Source organism: Triturus cristatus, chromosome 7 (genome assembly GCF_964204655.1).
Source record: "Triturus cristatus chromosome 7, aTriCri1.1, whole genome shotgun sequence".
Classification (NCBI taxonomy): Eukaryota; Metazoa; Chordata; class Amphibia; order Caudata; family Salamandridae; genus Triturus; species Triturus cristatus.
In genome coordinates, this window is record NC_140590.1 from 177,029,320 (window position 1) to 177,054,393 (window position 25,074).

A 25,074-nucleotide genomic window follows, 5' to 3' on the forward strand; every position below is an offset into this window, starting at 1 on the left:
CCTAATTATATTTTTTTGACCCCAATCCCTAGGGCCGGCTACTGTTTTTTATTATTTTTAAAAAATATATATTTATAGACACACCTAGGACATGCTGGACAAACCGTACGTACCTATCACCATGACGATTTGCGTGATATTCATTAAAAGGCGACTATGCATGCAATGAATCCACGTGGAATGTATTTACACCACTAGTGAAGCTCTGACATGTCTGATGCCCTACCGTGCCTAATCCCGGTAGACACCCTTGTCGTTTAGTCATACAAACATGGGTAGCTATTGACGGGCACATTTAATACACATGCACACCAAGCTATTCAAAGAGGATTCAACAAAAATTCGACCAAAACTATGCAAGAAACCCCCCTCACGGTTAATAAGACACACATCCACTGCCGGATGTGTAATACTTTTTATTTTACTCTCTGGAAAGGGGACGAACATCACTTGAGAGTCACAGCGTGCTCCTGACAGAGCCCAATGCTGTGTTACACCCACCATTCCCTGCCGAGTGCCACACACCTCTGTGTTGTATTCCACTAGCTAGTGCATATGCTATGACACTCTCTAGCCCATGTGCACTGTAACACCACCCCGTGAATATGTCATGCCACACTTGTCTTCGCACGGGTTATATTGCCCCATCTAACGTGCCTTCCTCGATGCCTATGTTATAACGCACAGTGCTATGCCATACATATTACAATCTGGGATCCATATCTTTGTCACAGTGCATATGCAACGTTACACTCCCCAGCACATATTTTATATTACAACTTTAGAGACTAGTTAGGTCACACAACACTGCCCTGTGCATATTACACTCCAAGGCGCATATCGCATAGAACGCGCTAGTGCCTGTGCTATCTCGCGCTCTCCAATGAATCTGTCATTGCGCACAATGTATTGCATATTATATTTCACGCCCGGTTCATCTTATATCACACTTTTTGGTGCATAGTTTATACCATACACTATATCTAGTTTACATTTTCAATTGTGCTCTCAGGACTATGTTCTATATAACACTGTGTTCACCTACCCTTTTCACGGGCATTACATTTTGCGATAGGGGGTGGAGGGTCAGGGGGTGTTTCTGCCAAGTGAGCCCGGAGTCACAGTCACAAACGTCCTCTTCTTCCTGAATAAAAGTGAGATTATGCTGCATACTTGTTCATATTTTAAGTAGTTCGCACAGACACAATGTTTTAAAAACAATAAAGTTCCTAATACCCGCCTTCTCTGAACAGTTAGCTTCCCCATCCCCCTCCTCCCTATCCTCTGTTGTGTGAATCCATGGACTAGCCTCCTCCCTCCTGCCATGCATGGTCTGATGTGCTGCCACTGGCCTCAATTTACCAGTCCACTCCTCCTGCCCTCCATTGCCCACTTCTATGCCCCATCATTAACCTCCTGCTTAAACTCTGTGCTTAGCTTGCTGCCCCTATTCTCCTTCCCCCTGCCCTCCGATGTCTTTGTGCATGCCCCTGCTCCATCCTTTTAGCCCACCATGTCACATGGACCTGCCACTCCTATCTACTCTGAGTGTTCTGTTGAGCTGCCACTCCCCTCCCACCTGCCTAGCATTGTCAGATGACTGTAACCTGTCCCTGCCACCTCCACCCTGCCTGTCCACATGCCATGCCCCTATCCTCTTCCTCCTGTCCTACATGGTCCATTGTACTGCCACACCCTTCTGCCCTCCCTTGTCTGTTGTGCTGCAACTGCTCCTCCTGCCTGCCCCGTGTGGTCTGTTGTGAGGCCCCTTCCCCTGAACTTTCTTGTCTGTGCACAGGTTCTGACCCTCCCTTCTATCCTCCATCGTCCTTTGTGCATGCGCCTGCACCCTCCTTCTTGCCCATCATAGCCATTGTGCTACCACTAACCCTCCCACTTGCCATGCATGGTCTTCTGTGCTGCCATGGCCCCTCCCACCTTCCCTGTGTGGTCAGTTAGCTGCCCCTGACCCCCTCCCACCTTCCCTCCATGGTCTGTGTGTATGCCATCACAGTCTCACTGTTGCTCTTCATGGTGTGTCCGCTTCTAGTGCCCATCCTGCCTGACCTCCATGGCTATCTTGCTGCTCCTGCCCTGCCCCCTTGCCCCCAGCCCTCTGTTTACATGTGCAGACCCCTACTCCCTCCCTCCTGGCTTGTCTGTTCCATTGTAATGCCCCTGATCCATCCCTCCTGCCCTTTATGGTCTGTTATGCTGCAGCTTTCTCTCCTGTCTGTCCATTATGGTCAGCTAGCTACCATTGCCTCTTGCCCCTCTGTTCTCTGTTGTCCATGTGCATGGTCCTGTCCCCTCCCTCTTGCTTTCTATGGATTGTTGTGCTGCACTCCCGTCCTGCATGCCCTGTGTGGTGTATTGTGCTGCTGCAAACCCTGATGCCTGCCCTGCAGGGTCAGTTTGGTGCACCTCTCCATGTCCCTCCTGTCCTCTGTTATCCAAGTCCATGTCCCTATCCCATTTCCTTCCATGATCCAATGTACCATACTTGCGAACATTTTGAACTTGGTAAGAGGGAGATTTTGAAAAAAAACTGGGGTATTGATTTTCCCCTTTGAGTTACATCGAAAAAGAGGAGATTGTAGACAGGAGACAGATCAAATAAAGCCCATTTGAGCTTAAAAACATTGGACGTTTCCTGGCTGAATCGGGTCTGTTGGCATGTATGGTTGCACTACCATTGCCTCTTCCTTCTGCCCACAATGGTCTATTACATTGCCACAGCCTCTCTTGCAAGTCCTGTATTGTTGGCTTGTTCCCCTGCCCCCCTTTCCACTGCCCTCCATAGTATGTTGTGCTTCCACGGCCCTTCCTGCCTGCTCAGTGTGGTTAAATTGTTGCCTTTGCACCCTCCTACCTGCCTTCAATTTTCAGAGTCCGTGCCCCTGGCCTCTGCCTATCAACAGTATCCTAATGAACAACTAGATTGCTAACATTCAATATTTATTACAAAAGTGTGGAACGCCTAACATCATCTTGATGTAATCAAAACTGTAATACCTAGAGCATTTCCTTTAGAAATTACATATATGAGAGGGTCTTATTGGCATCAAAATTATGGTTAGTGCTCTAAAAGACTAAAATAAGGACATATTTTCTGAGTTTTCAAAGAGCGACAAAGCACTTTTAAATTATTTGTTATCTTTATGTTTTTTTATCCAGTTGACCACTTGATTAAATGTTGCACTTAGGGGAGCGGATGTGGTGTTACTTCCAGAACTGCAGACTTTGCAACTGGGGAACCAGGTTGAACTTTCTGCTTCAGCTCGACATTCTGTGATTCTGGTCAAATCACTTAGTCTCCCCATGTCTACAACCAAAATGAATTTGTTCTTGTGAGATGTAACCAATGCTCATGTAAAGCACTCCAATACCTGACAAGTCTGCACAATATAACACTGCAAAAACACAAAATAATAAGTGTTTTGCACACTTCTGTCATTGGGCTATATTTGGGCTACATCTGGGTGATTTTGGGCTACATTTGGGCTCTTTTGTCTCCGGTGGCCATCTTGGGAGATTTATTTGTTATGAAGTTTCCTAATTTCCTCATGTACTGCAGTCTCCTCAGTAGGAAATGCTTTCAGTTTTTTACTTTGATTCCATCATGAAGGTATTCAGATATGTCACACATTTGCCATAAATTCTGAATGTTAGCACTATAGTTGCTCATTAGATCACTGTAGTAAAACTACTGTTCACCATGGAAGTCTGCTCCTGGTATTAAAAGTGCATGTTTCAGTCTGCATGTCAGAATTTTTTAATGAAATAAAAGAGGATTTGAGAAGTCACTCAAAATGTGCCCTCATTTTCTTTCTTCAGCATTAATCATAATTCCTATGGCAAAATGAACCCCCTCATTGTGTTCCTTTTTAAATTAAATGTTTTAAGTGTTACCAGTTTATTTCAATCAAGATGGCTTCAGGTGTGCCATACTTTTGTCATAATGAAGACAGTAAGCGCTCTAGTTGTTTTTAAGAACATTCTGGGACATTCTGTCATTGGGCTATACTTGGGCTACATCTGGGTGATATTTGGGCTACATTTGGGCTCTTTTGTCTCTGGTGGCCATCTTGGGAGATTTATTTGTTATGAAGTTTCCTAATTTCCTCATTTACTGCAGTCTCCTCAGTAGGAAATACTTTCAGTTTTTTACTTTGATTCCATCAAGAAGGCATTCAGATGTGTCACACATTTGCCATAAATTCAGAATGTTAGCACTCTTTTTGCTCATTAGATCACTGTAGTAAAGCTACTGCTCACCAGGGAAAACTGCTGCTGGTATTGAAAGTGCATGTTTCAGTCTGCATGTCAGAATTTTTTAATGAAATAGAAGAGGATTTGAGAAGTCACTCAAAATGTGCCCTAATTTTTCTTTCTGCAGCACTAATCATACTTTTTATGGAAAAATGAACCCCCTCATTTTGTTCCTTTTTAAATTAAATGTTTTAAGAGTTACCACTTTAATCCAAGCAAGATGGCTTCAGGTGTGCCATACGTTTATCATAAGTAGGACTGTTAGCGCTCTAGTAGTTCTTTGGAACACTCTGGGAAGCTGCAGTAGAACACAAAGGAATCAACTGACAGTCTCTGCCCTTGTTGGATGTACAAGTTTTACTGAGAATGTCAGACTTCATTCTCACATGACTGAGAAAGATAATGTGAATTAACAGAAAATAAGCTCTCAGTTTAGCTTATAGATCACCTCTGTGGGAAAAGCTTGAGAAAATATTTTTCTCTCAATCATGATATCCCAGCAGAAGGCTTTTTCACATGGTGAAATCACCTTAGAACATACCACAATTCGTGAAATGAGTATGGTACCATCAACAAATGATTTATAATGTAACTAAAGTCTTAAAACCTTCTATTAACTGCAATGCTTTTTAATGAGGTGCTATCATGTATATTGGTCACAAGATGGCTGCCAACACTTCTTGGATGAAGTGCTGACAGCCAATCAGATCTCAGGATGAGATGTGTGGTTAGGCTCCGCCCACATATATATATGCTTTTAAATGCTATTTTCTCAGGAAATACTGAACAGATTTACACCAGACCTGCGAAAGGCACTTCCTTGACCTTATGGCTACCTCTCTGCCAAATTTCAAGTAATTCTGTTCAGCCGTTCGGGCTGTAGCTGTGTCTAAAGGTCCTATGGAAAAATGCATGGGGAAAACGCGTTTTGGGACCCCCTTTTTTCTCGGTCCCCGCTTGACGAATCACCCCGAGAATTACAGGGTAGGAGCTGAACGAAGCGCCCCATTAGTTTTGAAAATTTCGCGAGGATTCGTCAACCGGCGCCAAAGTTATTCAAAATAGAATTTTGAGATTTCCTATGGAAACTAGGTTGTAACTATAACTATCTACTGGCGACTGCCAGTAGATAATATATATATATATATATATATATATATATATATAATCTACTGGCTGTCGCCAGTAGATAGTTATAGTTAGGACCCTCTTACCATAGGAAATCCGCAACATTCTATTTTGAATAACTTTGGCGCCGGTAGACGAATCCTCGCAAAATTTTCAAAATAGGTGGGGCGTTGAGCTCCGCTCCTACCCTGAAAGTCTCGGGGGGATTCGTCAAGCGGGGGCTGAGATAAAAGGGGGGTCCCAAAACGCGTTTTTCCCATGCATTTTTCCATAGGACCTTTAGACAGAGCTACAGCCCGAACGGCTGAACAGAATTTAATTAAATTTGGCAGAGAGGTAGTCCTCAGGTCAAGGAAGTGCCTTTTGTAGGTTTGGTGTAAATCTGTTCAGTAGATTCTGAGAAAATAGCCTTTAAATCAATATATATATCTGAGCCAGCTTACGGTGCGCTTACGGTGAGCTTACCGTTACGGTGACGTGCGCGAGCGCGATTCTGATTGGCTCTTAGATCTTAGTAAACATTCTAATCGGTCGAAACCAGGAAGCGGCGGCCGCCATTTTGTGTGTTTCACTCAGGAAAAAAAGAGTGATAACTTGAAAAGGGGGCAAGGAATAGAGTTACAGACCCCATAACATTTAAAAGGGGGTCAAAGAAGGACAGAAAAGTACAAAAAAAACATTTATTAATTTTAAAAAAAATCGCGGGGTACGCGTACGGTAAAAAAAAAAAAAAAAAAAGAAATGAAATGCAGATTTAAGTGTTTAGATATTAGGGGGCTCTAAAAAGAGCCGTTGTGTTTATGAAGTGATTTTTTATTGGTACCTACAAGTAAGTACCGATGCAGAGTCTAAGGTTCAAGAGGAAGACTCTGTTCCCTTCATCATTGAAGTGCACACCATCTCCTCTATAAATGTCTTTCATGTCGTAACACAAGTTGTTGTGGTAAATGGAACCCATACCATAGTCTCGGAGGAAAGCAGAAACAGATTTGTTGACGTGCTTTCTTGCTTTGTCAATCTGTGGACAGAAATGATTGGACCAGTTCCATTTTTGCCTTTGGCATATGTTAGAAAACACAAAGGCAGTTTTAGGGAAAAGTGAAAACAGTTGTGCAAAGGTCTCCTTCATAAGCATTTCCAGACCTACCCCAGTCAAAGTGCCTAGGTCATTGCCACCACAGTGTACTATTATGAGGTCAGGGTGTTGGATTTGCATGAAGGATTTCACCAATGGCATCAATTGGTGCCACTTTAACCCTCTCTGACCAATCCATTTAATGTCTACATTTGGCAAAGCAAGGTCTCTCACCATACCTGTTTTTTCTGCATACTTTTCACTCCAGAAGACATAGCTGTGCCCTTCAATCCACACTGTGAACATCTTCAAAGGAGAATTGGATGCACTCAGGAGGTGTAATTCAGTAGAATGGTTAAAAGAAATGAAAGACAGTTTGGAAATGGAGGCATACATATTTTTTTTTTTTAAACTGATTGGCTGTTTCATACCATTCTAGAATAAAAACTAGGCTGTATGTGTAAATTTATAGAAGCATGTTTTGTATTGGTACAGAAAAATGTGTTACCAAAGAACAGTACTATGGATTTGCTGTCAAGCACTCCTGCTCTTTGGAAATGAAACATTGTTTGGTGAACTTCTGACCTAACTCCACACAGCAGTGTTTCAAGAGCTGTTGCTATGGTAGCAGGCAGAAGTCAAGTTGGGGGAAGGGTACTAGGCAGAAGTCAAGTTGGGGGAAGGGTACTTTTGGAAAAGGGTTGGTTTTCAACCAATAGAAATGTGTGATTACATTTGAAAAAAAGGGGGAAGCACTGAGATTTGAAACTTACATGTATATGTGTGGAAAAAGAGAGGGAAAGTTTGCCATTATCTGGTTCTGCTGAGAGGAGAGAGGTGTACAGAACAGAGATCCTGGCTCTGATAATCTGCTGTTTGAGTGCCACATTTCTTTCACAACTAACTAATTTTAAAGGTGAGTTTAGAGTTTGAGAGGGGATGTATATGGTAAATTAAGAAATTAATAATAGAATTGGAATTCGTTTTGTTGAAGTTGTGTTTATCATTTTCTGTTTTGGGAGAAATTTAAATGTGAGGAACATGTAAAATAATATGGACTATGTTTTCACGATAAATTAAGGTGTACTGGTATAAATAAGGAATACTTTAAGGGTTTGAGGTTGCACTCAGTAATGCAAATACATTCAGCATCAGTAAGGCTGGTTGCCCTTGCTGGAGTGTAGTCAGTCACCCAGGCTACACATGTTGTTGGTCTCAGAAAGCTGTTTGGTATTGCTCTGGTGATTTTACATTTGCATTAGATGGAAAGGAGGAGGTATTTTTTTCTGCAGAAGCAGACTCTTAGCACACAGCCAGCTGCATATCCTGTGGAATCATGCATAGTATTCACAACCGAGTGGGGTTTGAGGTTTCAGTCAGTAATGCAAATACATTCAGCATCACTAAGGCTGGTTGCCCTTGCTGGAGTGTAGTCAGTCACCCAGGTTACACATGTTGCTGGTCTGAAAATGTTGTTTGGACATGTTGTTTTTTAAGAATCTGAAAAGTGGATTCATAATGTGTCAGACTGTAAAAGTACTTATCACTTGCCAAAAAAAAGAGTAGTAAGTGTGCTTTGAAATTGGCAAAGCAATTTCGTTTTTTGACTAATATGAAAACATGACTCTGTGTGCAAATAGGAATTACAGGCAGAGATTGATTGCGTATTGCTCTGGTGATTTTACATTTGCATTAGTAGGAAAGGGGGAGCTATTTTTTTATGCAGAAGCAGACTCTTAGAACACAGCCAGCTGCTTATCCTGTGGAATCATGCACAGTATTCACAACCGAGTGGGGTTTGAGGTTGCAGTCAGTAATGCAAATACATTCAGCATCACTAAGGCTGGTTGCTCTTGCTGGAGTGTACTCAGTCACCCAGGTTACACATGTTGCTGGTCTGAAAATGTTGTTTGGACATGTGCTTTTTTAAGAATCTGAAAAGTGGATTTAAAATGTGTCAGACTGTAAAAGTATTTATCACTTGCCTAAAAAAAGAGTAGTAAGTGTGGTTTCAAATTGGCAAAGAAATTACGTTTTCAGACTAATATGAAAACATGATTCTGTGTGCAAATAGGAATTATAGGCAGAGATTTATTGCGTATTGCTCTGGTGATTTTACATTTGCATTAGATGTAAAGGGGGAGCATTTTTTTTATGCAGAAGCAGACTTTTAGCACACACCCAGCTGCTTATCCTGTGGAATCATGCACAGTATTCACAACCGAGTGGGGTTTGAGGTTGCACTTAGTAATGCAAATACATTCAGCATCACTAAGGCTGGTTGCCCTTGCTGGAGTGTAGTCAGTCACCCAGGTTACACATGTTGCTGGTCTGAAAAAGCAGTTTGGACATGTGCTTTTTTAAGAATCTGAAAAGTGGATAAAAATGTGTCAGACTGTAAAAGTATTTATCACTTGCCAAAAAAAAGAGTAGTAAGTGTGGTTTCAAATTGGTAAAGAAATTACGTTTTCAGACTAATATGAAAACATGACTCTGTGTGGAAAGAGGAATTACAGGCAGAGATTTATTGTGTTATGCTCTGGTGATTTAACATTTGCATTAGATGTTAAGGGGGAGCTATTTTTTTGTGCAGAAGCAGACTCTTAGCACACAGCCAGCTGCTTATCCTGTGGAATCATGCCAGTATTCACAACCGAGTGGGGTTTGAGGTTGCAGTCAGTAATGCAAATACATTCAGCATCACTAAGGCTGGTTGCCCTTGCTGGAGTGTACTCAGTCACCCAGGTTACACATGTTGCTGGTCTCAGAAAGCTGTTTGGTATTGCTCTGGTGATTTTACATTTGCATTAGATGGAAAGGGGGTGTTATTTTTTTATGCAGAAGCAGACTCTTAGCACACAACCAGCTGCTTATCCTATGGAATCATGCACAGTATTCACAACCGAGTGGGGTTTGAGGTTGCAGTCAGTAATGCAAATACATTCAGCTTCACTAAGGCTGGTTGCCCTTGCTGGAGTGTACTCAGTCACCCAGGTTACACATGTTGCTGGTCTGAAAATGTTGTTTGGACATGTGCTTTTTTAAAAATCTAAAAAGTGGATTCATAATGTGTCAGACTGTAAAAGTACTTATCATTTGCCAAAAAAAGAGTAGTAAGTGTGCTTTCAAATTGGCAAAGAAATTTTGTTTTTTGACTAATATGAAAACATGACTCTGTGTGCAAAGAGGAATTACAGGCAGAGATTTATTGCGTATTGCTCTGGTGATTTTACATTTGCATTAGATGTAAAGGGGGAGCTATTTTTTTGTGCAGAAGCAGACTCTTAGCACACAGCCAGCTGCTTATCCTGTGGAATCATGCACAGTATTCACAACCGAGTGGGGTTTGAGATTGCAGTCAGTAATGCAAATACATTCAGCATCACTAAGGCTGGTTGCCCTTGCTGGAGTGTAGTCAGTTACCCAGGTTACACATGTTGCTGGTCTGAAAAAGCAGTTTGGACATGTGCTTTTTTAAGAATCTGAAAAGTGGATTTAAAATGTGTCAGACTGTAAAAGTACTTATCACTTGCCAAAAAAAAGAGTAGTAAGTGTGGTTTCAAATTGGCAAAGAAATTACGTTTTCAGACTAATATGAAAACATGACTCTGTGTGCAAAGAGGAATTACAGGCAGAGATTTATTGCGTTATGGTCTGGTAATTTTACAGTTGCATTAGTAGGAAAGGGGGAGCTATTTTTTTATGCAGAAGCAGACTTTTAGCACACAGCCAGCTGCTTATCCTGTGGAATTATGCAGAGTATTCATAACTGAGTGGGGTTTGAGGTTGCACTTAATAATGCAAATAAAAACATGTAAAATAATATGGACTATGTTTTCACCATAAATTAAGGTGTAGTGGTATAAATGAGGAATACTTTTAGGGTTTGAGGTTGCAGTCAGTAATGCAAATACATTGAGCATCAGTAAGGCTGGTTGCCCTTGCTGGAGTGTAGTCAGTCACCCAGGTTACACATGTTGCTGGCCTCAGAAATCTGTTTGGTATTGCTCTGGTGATTTTACATTTGCATTAGATGGAAAGGGGGAGCTATTTTTTTATGCAGAAGCAGACTTTTAGCATACACCCAGCTGCTTATCCTGTGGAATCATGCACAGTATTCACAACCGAGTGGGGTTTGAGGTTGCACTTAGTAATGCAAATACATTTAGCATCACTAAGGCTGGTTGCCCTTGCTGGAGTATAGTCAGTCACCCAGGTTACACATGGTGCTGGTCTCAAAAAGCAGTTTGGACATGTGCTTTTATCAGAATCTGAAAAGTGGATTCAAAATGTGTCAGACTGTAAGAGTACTTATTACTTGCCAAAAAAGTAGTAGAATGTGTGCTTTCCAATTGGCAAAGAAATTTCGTTTTTTGCCTAATTTCAAAGCATGACTCTGTGTGCACACAGGAATTGTTTTTAGATATTTAATTTGTGAATGTGTTATTGTGATTTTCACTTCTAGGAAAGGGGTACTTAGTATTTTAAGATTTGAAAAGATCATAAAAAATGTAGTAATATATTTAAATATAAAAAAGGAATTTTTTTTTAGTTTTTTTCAGGTATTGCTGAAGAGCAGTGAACAAAATTTAAGATGCCTACAAAATCCAGAGTAACGAAAAACCACAAAAAAAACTATATTTGAAGACAACTGGAGGACCTAAGTTCGTTGGAGATGCTCATGTTGGGAAAAAGAGAAAGTCTTCTGGTAAGCAGACAAAAGATTTTTTAAAGAACATCTTCAAAAAAAGGAAAAATGTACAAAATGTCTGTACTGGAAAGAATGTTTTCAAAAGAAAAGAACAGGAAAAAATTGAGAATTTAGTTAATGCAAATATACCTTCTGCAATAACAAAGATTAACTTAAACAGAAAAACAGCGTTTAAAGAGATACGTAGAAAAATGTTTCAGAGAAGAGTTATGTCCAATTTGATAAAGGATGTGAAGAAATATAAGAAAAAGGCAAAATATTACAAGAGAAAAAAAGAAATTGAAGCCATTGCAGCAAAGGCATTAGAATTAAAAAGGAAACTGTTCATTTTAATTTTGAATAGGATGCGTACATTAGATAAAATGGTTAATGTACTGAAATCACAAAGCAAAAGGAAAAGAGTAGTGAAAAGAACAAACTTTTGTAAAGTGTTTTTAGGAAAATGGATGCATAGTTCAAGTAGTGAACCTTTTTTTAATGAAGAGAGTTATTTTCAAAGTAATAGTTTGCTGCATGCAGTTGACACCAGAGGTCGTGCTTATGAAGTGAAAAATGGTTGCATAATGGAGAAGGAGATAATGGTTCCAAGAGATGAGGTACAAGTGATGGCGGATGAGGCTATGGGGAGACGTCCTAAAGCCCCAGTGTACACTTGGAATTGTAGTAGTATTTGCACTGTGCGTCAGGAATCTATTGATAAATTTCGTGAGTTTCTAAGAGAATATAGTAAAAAAAGTGTAAAACAGAAGATTAAGGTGCTTCAAAGTCTAGATCCATGCAGAGTGAGAGAGAATACTGGTTTGCAGGGTCATTCTCTGGCTTGTCTATCTAGAAAAGTGTGTAATAGTGTTGTCCATCATTTTAGGATGCTGGCTGTTCATCATACTGAAATGAGAAAGTTTGTGAGACGGTTGTATTTTGCTAAAAGTCCAGCAATAAAGTTAGATGAATTGAATAGGGCTCTGTTCCGTGGATCGGTATCAGATGTAGAGAAGGTTGTTGATGAAATTCAGTTTTGTTACTTTGGTCCTGAACAAGACAGTGCAGAAAAGGACACAGTAAATGAGGAAGAAGTGGAAGAGAATGTAGAACCCTCTGTAAGTAAAACATTTAATGATCACATAACAAAATTTGCAATAATATCTAATGAAAGACCAAATATAACTTGTATTTGTTGCCGCAGAACTCATTATAGAAAACAAACTAGGAATGTTGATCTCTACAGAAAGAGTGAAAATGAAGATAATTATAAGTGGAAGGATTTTGCCACATATATATTTCTTGAAAATTGTTTTGAATTGGGTGAAGATCAGCGTATTTGTAAATACTGTTACAACAAGTTAGAGGAAAATAGAATGCCAACCAGAGCTGTACATAATAATTTAGAATTGGATGCTATTCCTGCCGAACTTTCTGAATTAAATACATATGAGTCTATACTTATTCAATGTGTTCATCCGTTCCAGACCATAGTACGTATGGAGCCCAAAACTGGAAAATTACCTCCTTCAGATTTACTGAGAGGTTTAAAAGGTAGAGTGGTGTATTTGCCCTTGGATTTGAAAAAAAATATGGAAACTATTGATGCAGATACTTTGGAAACTGAACCATTAGTTATTCTGGTTAATGGTGTACCTACAAAGAATAAGAAGATTTGGCAGGAGCTGGTAGATGTACGGAAAGTACAAAGAGCAAATTTGTATTTGAAAAGGAATAACAAATGGTATGAATCAATTTATATAGAAGAAGAAGAAGAAGAAGATTTACACGAAGACACAGAAACACCAACTGGACAAATTGAAAAAGTGGACAAGTCAAAGGAAGAAGAAATTTATGAACATTTTAGCATACATCCTCTACATTCAAAAGAAGTTTTGGGAGACAATATTGATCTGTTTCAGATGAAGAAAGCAAAAGGAACTCCCGTGAGTGTATGGGAGGAGAGCTTGGAAGCTCGATGTTTTCCCCAGCTGTTTCCTAAAGGAAAAGGAGGACGATACGATGAACGTCCAGAACAGATTCCAGCTTCTGAGTATCGGACTACAAGACTATATGCAGAAGATCCCAGATTTCGACAAAGTATTCCTTATTTGTTCCATCTTTTATTTGAAAGCGACTTGTCTGCACTATCTTATGCAGTAAATCACATTTTAAAAAGTGGAGTACATTTACAAAATGTGTCTGCTAAGGATTTTATGGAGAAAGTGCAGCACCGAAATGATCATTTGGAAACACAACTGATCAATCTGATGGCTTGTCAGCGTGGGACAAATGAATATTGGTACCGACGCCATGGTGAATTAAAATGCATGTTACGGAATTTAGGACCACCAACATGGTTCCTTACCCTAAGCTGTGCTGAGTACGCTTGGGATGATTTACTGGATTTTCTACGAGAGGCAAATTCAAACATTAAAAACATTGAATACAAGACAGCAGGAGAACTGTGCTCATTGGATCCGGTTAATGTTTGCAGATATTTTAATCATAGATTTGAGGCTATGATGTCCTTCATCTGCAATAAAAAAAATCCACCCCTTGGAGAAGTAGTGGATTTCTTTTGGAGAAAAGAGTACCAGGCAAGAGGTGCTCCTCATATTCATATGCTGTTGTGTATCAAGGATGCCCCAAAGTTTGGAACAGATACTGATGAAGCAGTGTTATCTTACATTGAAGAATATGCAACATGTGCTATACCAAAAAGCACAGAAGAGAAAAAGTTAAAGGAGCAAGTTTACGTTTCCAAAGTCATCGGTGTGGAAAATACTGTCGACGGAAATACAAGAGCAAAGATAAATACTACACTAAATGTCGATTTGGATTTCCTAGACCTGTTCTTTCAAATGGAAGAGTAAACAGTTTTATGTCATCTGTGAGACATACTATCACAAGAAAATCACCTAAGAATACCTACAACCTTAAAAGAAAAGAAGAATCAAAAAATATAAATGACTACAACCCAGTCATTTTATCCATGTGGAATGCTAACATGGATATACAGTATGTAGCTGACAATTCCATTGCTGTTGCTCGATATGTAACGTCTTACATTACTAAATCTGAAAAAACTGAATTGAAAGAAATGTGGGAAGAGATTTCTCACGAGAAGACTGTCAGTAAGAAGCTGTACAGTTTCAGTTTAAAGATGTTATCGCATCGAGAAATTGGATCCTACGAATGTTCAGATAGGTTATCTTCTGCAAGTCTCTACTCGAAATCAAGAAGAATAATTTGGGCAAGTTTAGGCCTTGCAGCAATGAGAAATCGAGTACTGAAATCTGTTGGAGAAATTGAATATTTGGCCGAGAATGACCCAGAAAGTACAGATATTTTGAAATCAAACATGTTGGACACATATTATCCAAAAAGAAGTCATCATCTGGAGAACATGTGTCTCTATGAAGTGCTGCAGAACTACATTTATTCACGGAAAGCCGCAGAAGACATCAACAATGGAAAATATAAAGTCATTGGTGAGGAAGGATGTTTGGTGAAGCAAACAAAAGGAAGTTTGATAAATCACAGGAAGCTGAGTTGCGACACTACTGACAAAAAGGAATTTTACTACTTGGCTCTTTTACAGCTGTTTAAACCATGGCGTACAGAGGATGAACTACTGGGAGAATTTCAAAGCTATGAAGATTCTTTTAATGCTTGCAAAGACAGCATACAATGCAGTACATTCTCAACTTATCTGCAAATGTTAAATGAAGAAATTGAACAGGAAACTACAATTGCAGCTGAAGTAGCTAGAGACAGTTCTCAAGACAGCCAAAGTTCAGGAACACTCAGTCAAGATCCCTTAGGACAACCAATCATTGAAAATGAAGCATCAATAGCCATGAATGAAGTGGAAACGGCTATGAATCAAGCTCAAGAAGAATGTATAGACTTACAAAATTTGGAAAGACAACTGAATGAAGAGCAGCAACAAATTTATGAAGAGATCAGAAGCAAAATTGATCACGGATTTCTACATGAAAAAAAAGAGTGCTCATGCACATCATTTCATCCAATCAGGATGTATGTAAGCGGACAAGCTGGAACTGGAAAAAGTTTCCTAATAAAAGTCATCAGAAGCTACCTACAGCAAAAAACGGATTCTACTTTGTCTTGTGTGGTTACTGCTCCAACTGGGTTAACAGCATATAACATAAAAGGAATCACCTTACATCGTTTGCTAATGTTACCAGTGGAGCATGAGAACAAAATACAATACAACAAGCTAACTGGAGAAGCATGCTTGGAAGTTTCAAGAGTATTGAAGAAGATGCAAGTTCTCATTATTGATGAGGTGAGCATGGTATCAAACTTAATGCTTGCCTTTGTGCATTTAAGAATGCAGCAAATTCTAAGGACAGACTATGACGTGTTATTTGGTGGAAAACATATGATAGTTTTGGGGGATCTTCTACAACTTACTCCAGTTAAAGGACAACCAGTGTTTAATACTGTGACACATGAAGACACAAAGAAGTCATTGGGAAGCATCGGTATTGCAAATATTTGATCCTTCTTTGAGTACAAGGAACTTACTACTAATATGAGGCAAGCAAACGATGAAGAATATGGAAGTATTCTGAAAGATATCAGAATTGGACCACTCACAGAAGTTGGCAAAAAAGCATTACAGAGTCGGCTGCTACATAATTTATTTCCAAAGGAAGAAATAGTTGCAGAGAAGATAACCAAGAACATTGCAGAAAAGAAAAGTGTCATCTGCTTAATGCCAACTCAACGTGAATGCTCAATATTCAATGAGGAGCTTTTAAAATTGGAAAAGGAAGATATCAGGAAATTGGAAGCAGTGGACAAAATTGAGGATGGAAGAATTACTATCACATTAACAGGCACACTGAAAAATAAATTGGATTCACTAGAGAAGAACATTTCCAAAACAGCTGGATTAGAAAAAAATCTATATGTTTGCATGAACTGTAGAGTATTTTTAAGGAGAAATTTGGATGTTGAAAAAGGTTTAGTTAATGGAGCTATGGGAAGAGTTGTGGGTTTTATTAATTATCAAAAAAAAGATGGAATTGAATGTTTAAAAATAAAATTTGATCAGATAGAAGAAGTTAAAGACATTTGTCGTTGTTCAGTTCGTTTCATGCTTGTGAAAGACTTATATGTACGTAGGAAGCAGTTTCCGTTTTCTCTAGCATATGCTGTAACTATTCACAAGTCTCAAGGATTGACTGTAGATTGTGCTTTTGTGAACATTGGTTCAACTGTGTTCAAAGAAGGTATGGCTTATGTAGCTTTGTCACGAGTGAAAACATTATCTGGTTTATTCATGATAGACTTTGATGACTCAAAAGTTAGTGCTGATACAAATTGTGTAAAGGAGTATAATAGATTAAGAAGAACCTATGCTCCTCATTTAGGTCAGTATCCTGTGTTGGAGAAACGTGTAGTTTCTCGTAAAAGGAGAAATGAGAATATCTGTAATGAAGATGTAGAGAGGAGGAAAAAAAAGAGGAGTGATGTAATTGCAAGCAAAAAGAAAAAGGAAAATGTTGAAGAGGTTGTAGGTTGTCATTTTGAAAATAGCTCTGGTGTCAACTGCTACGCTAATGTAGTGCTGAATGTTGCATTTTATCTGGAAAGTGTGCAAGAGCAGATAATAGTAAATCAGAGAAAAAGATTCTGTTCTGAGTTGAGTCTCCTTTTTCAAAAGCTGAGTAATGATAAAACTCAAATAGAAAGTGCTACTGAAATTAGAAAACTTTTAGATGTATGTTCAGGACGAACACAGTTTTCTCAAAATGTACAGCAAGACGCACAGGAATTCTTGATGTTTTTTCTTCAGGTACTGGAAGAAGAAGGGGTTTCCATTGAAAATATGTTTGGTGTCTCTTATAAATGGGAACATAGTTGTGAAAACTGTTACAATACATGTGGCTCTAATGTTGATTCTGAAAGGTTTATTTATTTAACATTGCCAGAAAGTAAAACAGTCACTTTTGCTAAATTAGTTAAAGATGCTAATCATAGCATGGAATGCGGTGAGTGTCAATCTGAAATGTTTTCAACGTTAATTTTAAAGGAATACGGACAGTATGTAATTTTAATGATGCAACGATGTAAAGCTGATGGTTCAAAATTGGATACTTTAATAAAGAAGTTTACAGGACAGCAATTATCAATTTCAGGAAAAACTTTTGTAACAGTTGCAATAATTTTCCATGAAGGACCTAATGTTACTTCTGGACATTACACAGTTTATCTTAAATGTGAAAAAGGCTGGACACTGTGTAATGATTCAAAATTGATTTTCAAGCAACGTTTGCCTTTTGATTTAGCAAATTCCTATCTAATCTTCCTGAAACCAAAATTTTAGAGAGACTTGGCAAGATCTGTACAAAACAATTTTACCATTTTTTTGGATTAGCATTGGAATTTAAAAAAAAAAAAGATTTTTCAAATTATCATTTGGCCTAAGGGAAAGGTAACCAATTGTAATGTGGACTTTTTTAATTTTTAATGAAACTTTCGAAAACCAAAAATTTAGAGAAAATCGGTAACATCTGCACAATTTAAATTTTGGAATGTTATTGGATTACCATTGGAAATTTATTCAAAAAAGATTTTTAAAATTACTATTTGGCCATGAGGAAAGGTAAACAATTGTATTGTGGACTTATTTAATTATTAATTAATCTTTCGGAAACCAAAATGTTACAGAGAATCGGTGAGATCTGTACAATTTAAATTTTGGAATTTTATTGGAATAACATTGGAAATTTAATCAAAAAAGAATTTTAAAATTACTATTTGGCCTAAAGGAAATGGAACCAGATGTATTGTGGAGTTATTTGAGATATATTTTTGTGATTATACTTCTGAAACAAAAATGTCAGATGGTATTTTAAAGAAATAAGTATTGATATTAGATGATTTTTTTTAGAATATTATGGATTTCTATAATGTTATGTTTAAGTGAGAAGAGATTCTGGGCTTTTTTAAAACAATCTTTGAGATTGTTATTTTTTATTTGCCCGCTGTTAAATGATGAATGCAATTGCTTTCACAATTTATAGTGAAATGCAATATATTCTGAAAACAGCAAAAAAAAGGCAAAAATTTTTTTGGGGAAAATATGTAAATATGTGTACTGTATTATAAAATGTTTTATTAAATATTAATACTTTTTTCTTTTATTTCAGATTGAGATAGAAAATTTTCGAAAACTTGAACCATTTTTAAAGCAATAAAAATTAAATTTTAATTAATAAATAATTTTTTGAGTGGGTATGGTAAGTCAAAAATTTCATGGTCCCTTTTTTCCACTTCTCCACAATCACATTTTCAGTTTATCATTGTAGTCTCTCAAGGACCTTGTAATGTGATAATTGATTTTTAGTGTTTTTAAAAAAATAAAAAAACATTACGCGTACCGTACGCGTACGGTAAAAAAAAAAAAAAAAAAGTTTTAAAAAATATATAAAAAAAAGTTAAAAGGTAAGGTTGGCTCTTAAAAGAGCCGTTGTGTTCATGCAGGGACAGAGGAAAGAAAGAATGGGAATATTAGTCGGTACGACAAATGTGCTGATCTATTAAATTGTTCACTAGGGCAACACTGGTCTCCCTATGACAAATTAGATCATGACAAGTGGCGCACCGAATTAAAACCCTCGCAAACCGATGGTTGGTTTCCAGAGGACGAGAAAAAGGAGATGCTCCCCCCACAGATGAAGGGCTCAGCTGACCTACCGAAGATGGACTCGGCCCTGCAGATGATGGACCAGGCTGAGCTGCTGTGGATGTGCTTGGTTGACTTACTGAAGGGTTACCTTCAGTATGTCGAGCATGTGTCCTACCGTGTACATCTTGAAGGTGTCTCAACATGGTGTGATTCCCGAAGGAATACTTCTTGTTGGGATTCCCTCTTGAAAGTACACGGCCACAAAGCTTACAAGTCACTAAGGGTGCATTTACCTTTTTCTTGCCCTCTGGAAAAGAAAAATACTCCCATATGAAAGAGCTCTTTTGTTTCCTCCTTCTCTGCCTCAAGGTAGTGCTGCTAGCCTCACTCTCAGAAGAGTTCTGCTGTTCTGCCATCGTATCACAAAGACAACTCAGCTCCTTCTCCTAAGGGATCACAAGCAGAAATGAGGGGAATGGGTGTGGTGTAGGAGAGTTCTAGAACTGAAAGTAGTTTCAACCAATCAAAAGTTGTGTTTCTTGATCACAGGACTCACCGTGCACGTACGTTACGCTTACGTTACGCTTACGGAGCGCTTACGGCAAAAGTACGCATGCGCGTAAAAAAGACACGCGCATGCGCAAAACAGGCACGCCCCTTCACTTCCGCGTAACATGCACGTGCAGCGTTCGCGTTACGCGCTGCACGCGCGTGACGTACGTCTACGCAAATTGCGTAAATGAACGCAAACAGCGTAGAAATCTAACGTTATAAAAGCAAGACGTGCGCTTACCGTACGCGCACGTTAAAAAAATAATAAAAAAAAAAAAAGGGGGAAAAAAACCCACTATGTTATACTAATAAATCTTACCTGTTTAGTTCAAAAAAATGGAAAAAATAAAAAATATATTGTAGAATTTTTAAAATTTAACCATAGTCTTTAAAAAAGGATAGAAAATTAAAATAAAAATATGTTAAAAAAATTGAAAAAAAAAAAAAGAATTAGCATTTAAAAAACCTTGCAAATTCACTGAAAAAACCATGGGTTTCACACACGTTATAGTTAGGAATTAGCATTTAAAAAACCTTAGAAATTCAATGAAAAAACCAAAGGTTTCACACATGTTATAGTTAGCTGGACATTTCACTCGTAAAAAAACAATGAAAGTCCCCCGTTGTAGTTAGTGCAGCTAACTATAACTCGCGCGCCCGCAATGCACTACTGATGACGTCACATATTACATCACTCATGACATGGTCACTGACATCACTCATGACATCACTGATGACATCTCAAATGACATCACTGATGACATCACTGATGACATCATCCTTGTGAGAGAGTGGCAGACCTCCTCTTCCCCTAATATAACCTTTGATACACACATTCAAAAATAGAGACTAAAATTTTCAAAACAATGGACATACCAATACCAGTTACAACAACCTCTTCAGTAATTCTAAGATTCACATACACATCCACTCATTCACCAACAGTCCTATACAGTCACTCATACATGTACTCACTCATCATATGTACTCATACACCTATACATCCTGTTACACAATGCCACTCATCCATAGAGTTACTCACACACATAGTCACTCATGCTAATAAAGAATCAAACATACATTTACTTGCATATACAGTTATACACACACCACCACACTTACTTCTACAGAAACTTACACATACTTAGTCTTTAAAACAATCACTTATAGAAAAACATACTTATTCATACAGGAACTCTTTCAATCTCTCACTCTCACATATACTCACTTATATACACCAATAGTCACATATACTAGTTTAATAGATATGTAGTTACTCATAAAGACACTATTGAGACAGTCATTCACTCACTAACACACCCATACACACACTCATCCACCCATACAGTCCTGCACACATGCTGTCTTCAACACATACAAAGAGTGAATCACTCATTCATGCACCTATGCACTACGTAATACCCCCCACCGAACCATACAGACACTCAGACTGATACTCAAAAAAACAACTAATAACCTATATAGACACCCATGAAGCTAATCACCAACCCATGCAGCCACTTATACACAAAGTGAGAGACTGATACAGATATTTTCATATTTAAACATTACTCAGTAAGCCATGTATTCACTATGATACACTTAATCAGTCAGTTACACAATAAATTTTTCAAAAACAAAGCATCCATTTAGACACTTATATACCCATTTATTCTTCCATTGACCTTGAGATATACATATATAAAACATATTTAATTTTCAGAAAAACACACATTCACTGGATGATGTCATCAGTGATGTCATCAGTGATGTCATTCGAGATGTCATCAGTGATGTCATGAGTGATGTCAGTGACCATGTCATGAGTGATGTAATATGTGACGTCATCAGTAGTGCATTGCGGGCGCGCAAGTTATAGTTAGCTGAACTAACTATAACGGGGGAATTTCATTGTTTTTTTACGAGTGAAATGTCCAGCTAACTATAACATGTGTGAAACCTTTGGTTTTTTCATTGAATATATATATATATTACCTACTGGCGGTTGCCAGTAGGTAGTTATAGTTAGTATGTATTTTCCATAGGAAAAGCATTTTTTGATTTGGCAATATCTTTAGCACTGTTCGACGAATCTTCACGAAAATTTCAAAACTAATGGGGCGTTCCGGTCAGCTCCCGTCTTTAAGTTTCAAGGTGATTTGCCAAGCGGTGGCTAAGAAAAAAGGGGGTCCCAAAATGCATTTTCTCAATGTTAATTTCCCTAGGAATTTTGAAACAGGTTACAGCCCGAACTGCTGAATGGAATTACACCAAATTTTGCAAAAAGGCAGGTCTTGGTCCAGAAAGAGATCTTTTTTTAAATGGTGTAAATCCGTTCAAATTAAAATATCGATGTCTGAGCACCAAGGAGGGTTCGCAAACCCTCCTAGGCACAACAAGCTTCACTTTTTTTGCTGCCAACACTCCAAACCAGAAAGTGTTGTCAGCCATCTTGTGACTCAGTAACCGAGTCACAAGAAAAGAGTAAAAAAGAAGGTGAAAAACAAGAAAAGGGGACAGGGTACAAACACCCTGACCCACAAACCCAGGAACCCAAAAAATTATTTTTAAAAAGAAAATTTCACCCGAATTCGCTCTGGGTGCGCGAATCCGGCCAAAATCAGCTTCATTTGCTAAAGAGCCCCTGGGTGGGCCAGGTCCCGGGGCAATACTATTTATGGTGTGGGGGAGCCCCAGGGACCACCACCTCCCTGGGGCTTCATGATTTATGCATGGGGCCATGCGGCCCTGCCCGTAGCCCGGAGGACCACCACCTCCCTGGAGAATAATTAAAATAGGGGTGGGGGGCCTCGCAGGCCCTCCTAAGCTCTAGGGACCACCACCTCACTGAGACTTTCATGAAATTAGGGTGGTGAGCCTTGTGGGCCCCCCAACCCCGGAGACCACCATCACCCTGGGGCTATAACTAATAATTAGTGTGGGGGGCTCAAGCCCCCCCACACTGCCCCGGGGACCACCCCCTCCAGGAGCCCTCGATGACCCTGGGGACCACCACCCCCCAGGGCCGGCTCCTGCAATGTCCTGGGGTGCCCAGTCCTGGGACATTGCTGTTTCCTATTGCAAATTCTGCTTTGGTTTTTGGAAGCAAGATTAGGAAACCTGCTCTCGCTTCCAATAACCAAAGCAGATTGCTTTTCACAAGGGGAGCTGCATGTCAGCAGCTCCTCTTGTGCAAAAGCAATGCCAGCTCCCGCAGGAAGCGGAGAGCTGGCGGGACCATGGGGGCATTGGGGCTCCCCCACAGTCCCCCACAGTCCCCAACAATGAGACCAGGCCCCGGGGGATGGGGTCTCCATTGCCAGAAAAAAACTCAGAAAGCTCATCCCCAGGGCATGGGGTCCTCGGGGTCATAACTGGCCCCTCCAAATTATTAAATAGTTTTTTTTTTTAAATGTCTGCCCATGCCTATGTGGATGGGGTCCCCGGGGCCAAAATTGGTAACCCCTTCCTGTTTTTTAAAAAAAAATTATAAGAAGGGGTTAGGCACTGGGGGATGGGGTCCCCAGGGCCCCAATTTTTTTTTTAAAAAAGGGGGCCACACAGCCTCCCTTTTAAAAAACAAATATAAAAAAGAAAAGCCGGCATCTCGCCAGAGGCCCCCACTCCGTGCACCACTCTGCGTCCTGAGGACCTCAGGACACAAGTGGACTTCATCGTCCGAGCAGCAGTGCGCCAGGAGCCCCATTTGCAGAGTGGTGTAAAAAGGGGCGTGGCCTCGGACCACTCTCAGCAATCCAGCTGTGTGGGGCTTACTAGAGATACCAGGAGGGTTAGTTGGCCTCCAGGGACCCTCAGGAGGCAAAGGGACTTTATCCCCCATCCAAAAGCACACCAGGAAGTGCATTTGCAGAGTGGTGGGGTAAGGGGGCATGGCCTGTGTCCACCTCTCTTCAATCCCACAATCTGGGGCTTACTGGAGGTATCAGGTAGGCTAGTTGGCCCCTAAGGACTCCCAGCAGTAAAGGGGACTTTAATCCCCATTTAAGAGTGCACCAGGGAGCGCGTTTGCAGACTGGTGGTCAAAGAGGGCATGGCCTGCTATGAAAACCTACCAATGCTGCTGTGTGGGACTTACTGGAGGTAATAGGAGGTGTAGTTGGCCCCCAAAGTTGTCCTCTCCTGTTACCTCTAGTAAGTTTCACACAGTGGGATTGCTAAGAGGTCTTTCCCCGCCACTCTGCAAACGCACCTCCTGGCACACTGCGGGTTGGGGGCTGAAGTCCACTTTACTCCTGAGGGACTTTAGGGGCCAAGTAGCCCTCCTAGTACCTCCTATAAGACCTACGCATAGGAGTTCCTGACCGCTGGATGGAGGCCCAGCCCCCTTTCTCCACCTCTCTGCAAACACGACTACCAGTAAAAGAAGCATTTGTAATGTAATAGGTCTCGCATTTGCAAGAGTTAGAGCTATTGGTACTGTAAATCTAAAAGTTTTTGACTAATGCTTTGTGGAGTGGAGTGGAGGTAAGTTGTGTGTAATGGAATTATGTGGTATGTTGTGCAGTGAAAATATGTGCATAGAAAGAATGTGGTAATTAGTGTATAGGAATTATGTAGAGTGGGATTATGTGTCATTGAGAGTAATTATGTGGTATGGTAGTCTGTTTTGTGGAGTGGTAACCTCAGGTTTAGTATTCCACATTCCCATAGAAGCTAAACTATAAACTCAATGAGAAATAAAAAGTAGGAACCACTGAAGAGCACTTCTGGACCTAGTCAGAGGTATGAGCAGGGCCACTGGAATTATGCAACTGTTTGACTGCACCGACTTTTGCACAGTTATATATATTCCGCATTTGCCACATAATCCATGATCTACTGCATAATCTGCAGATTTGAACAGAAAAAAACCTTGTTTCTAGCTCAAACGGCTCAAGTGTTAACAAAATTGCAGCAAGAAGTGTGACAGCTTGGTGGAAGGCTCATTGCTAAATATGGGTGTTAAATTGGTACTAATGGTGTGCAAAGCACTCTTGCTTCTTTCTGCTCCTCTCTTGCCTTTTACTGCATTTCTGTTTCTTCTTTTTACACCTTTCTTTCTTTTTCTGCACTTCTCTTGCCTCTTTCTGCACATATCTTCCACTTGCTGCACCTCTCTTGAATCTTTCTGCACTTTTGTTGCCTCTTTCTGCACCCTTCTAACTTCTTTCTGCAACTCTCTTGCCTCTTTCTGCACCCCTGTTCCCTCTTTCTGCACCTCTCTTGGCTGTTTTTTCACCTCTTATGGTGCCTCTTTCTGCACCTCTGTTGCTTCTTTCTGCAACTCTTATGCCCCTTTCTGTACTTCTCTTGCCTCCTTCTGCACATCTGTTGCTTCTTTCTGCACCTCTGTTGCTTCTTTCTGCAACCCTCTTGCCTCTTTCTGAACCATTCTTCCCTCTTTGTGCAACTCTCCTGCCTCTTTCTGCACCTCTCTTTCTTCTTTCTAGACCCCTCTTGCCACTTTGGGCACCTCTGTTCCTTCTTTCTGCACTTCTTGTTTCTTTCTGCACCACTGTTGCTTCTTTCTGCACACTCATGCCTCTTTCTGAACCCTTCTTTCCTCTTTCTGCACCTCTCATGCCTATTTCTGCACCCCTGTTCCCTCTTTCTGTACCTTTTCTGCATGTTTCTGCACTTTTCTTGCCTCGTTCTGTACCTCTTGTACCTCTTTACTCCTCTTGCTTC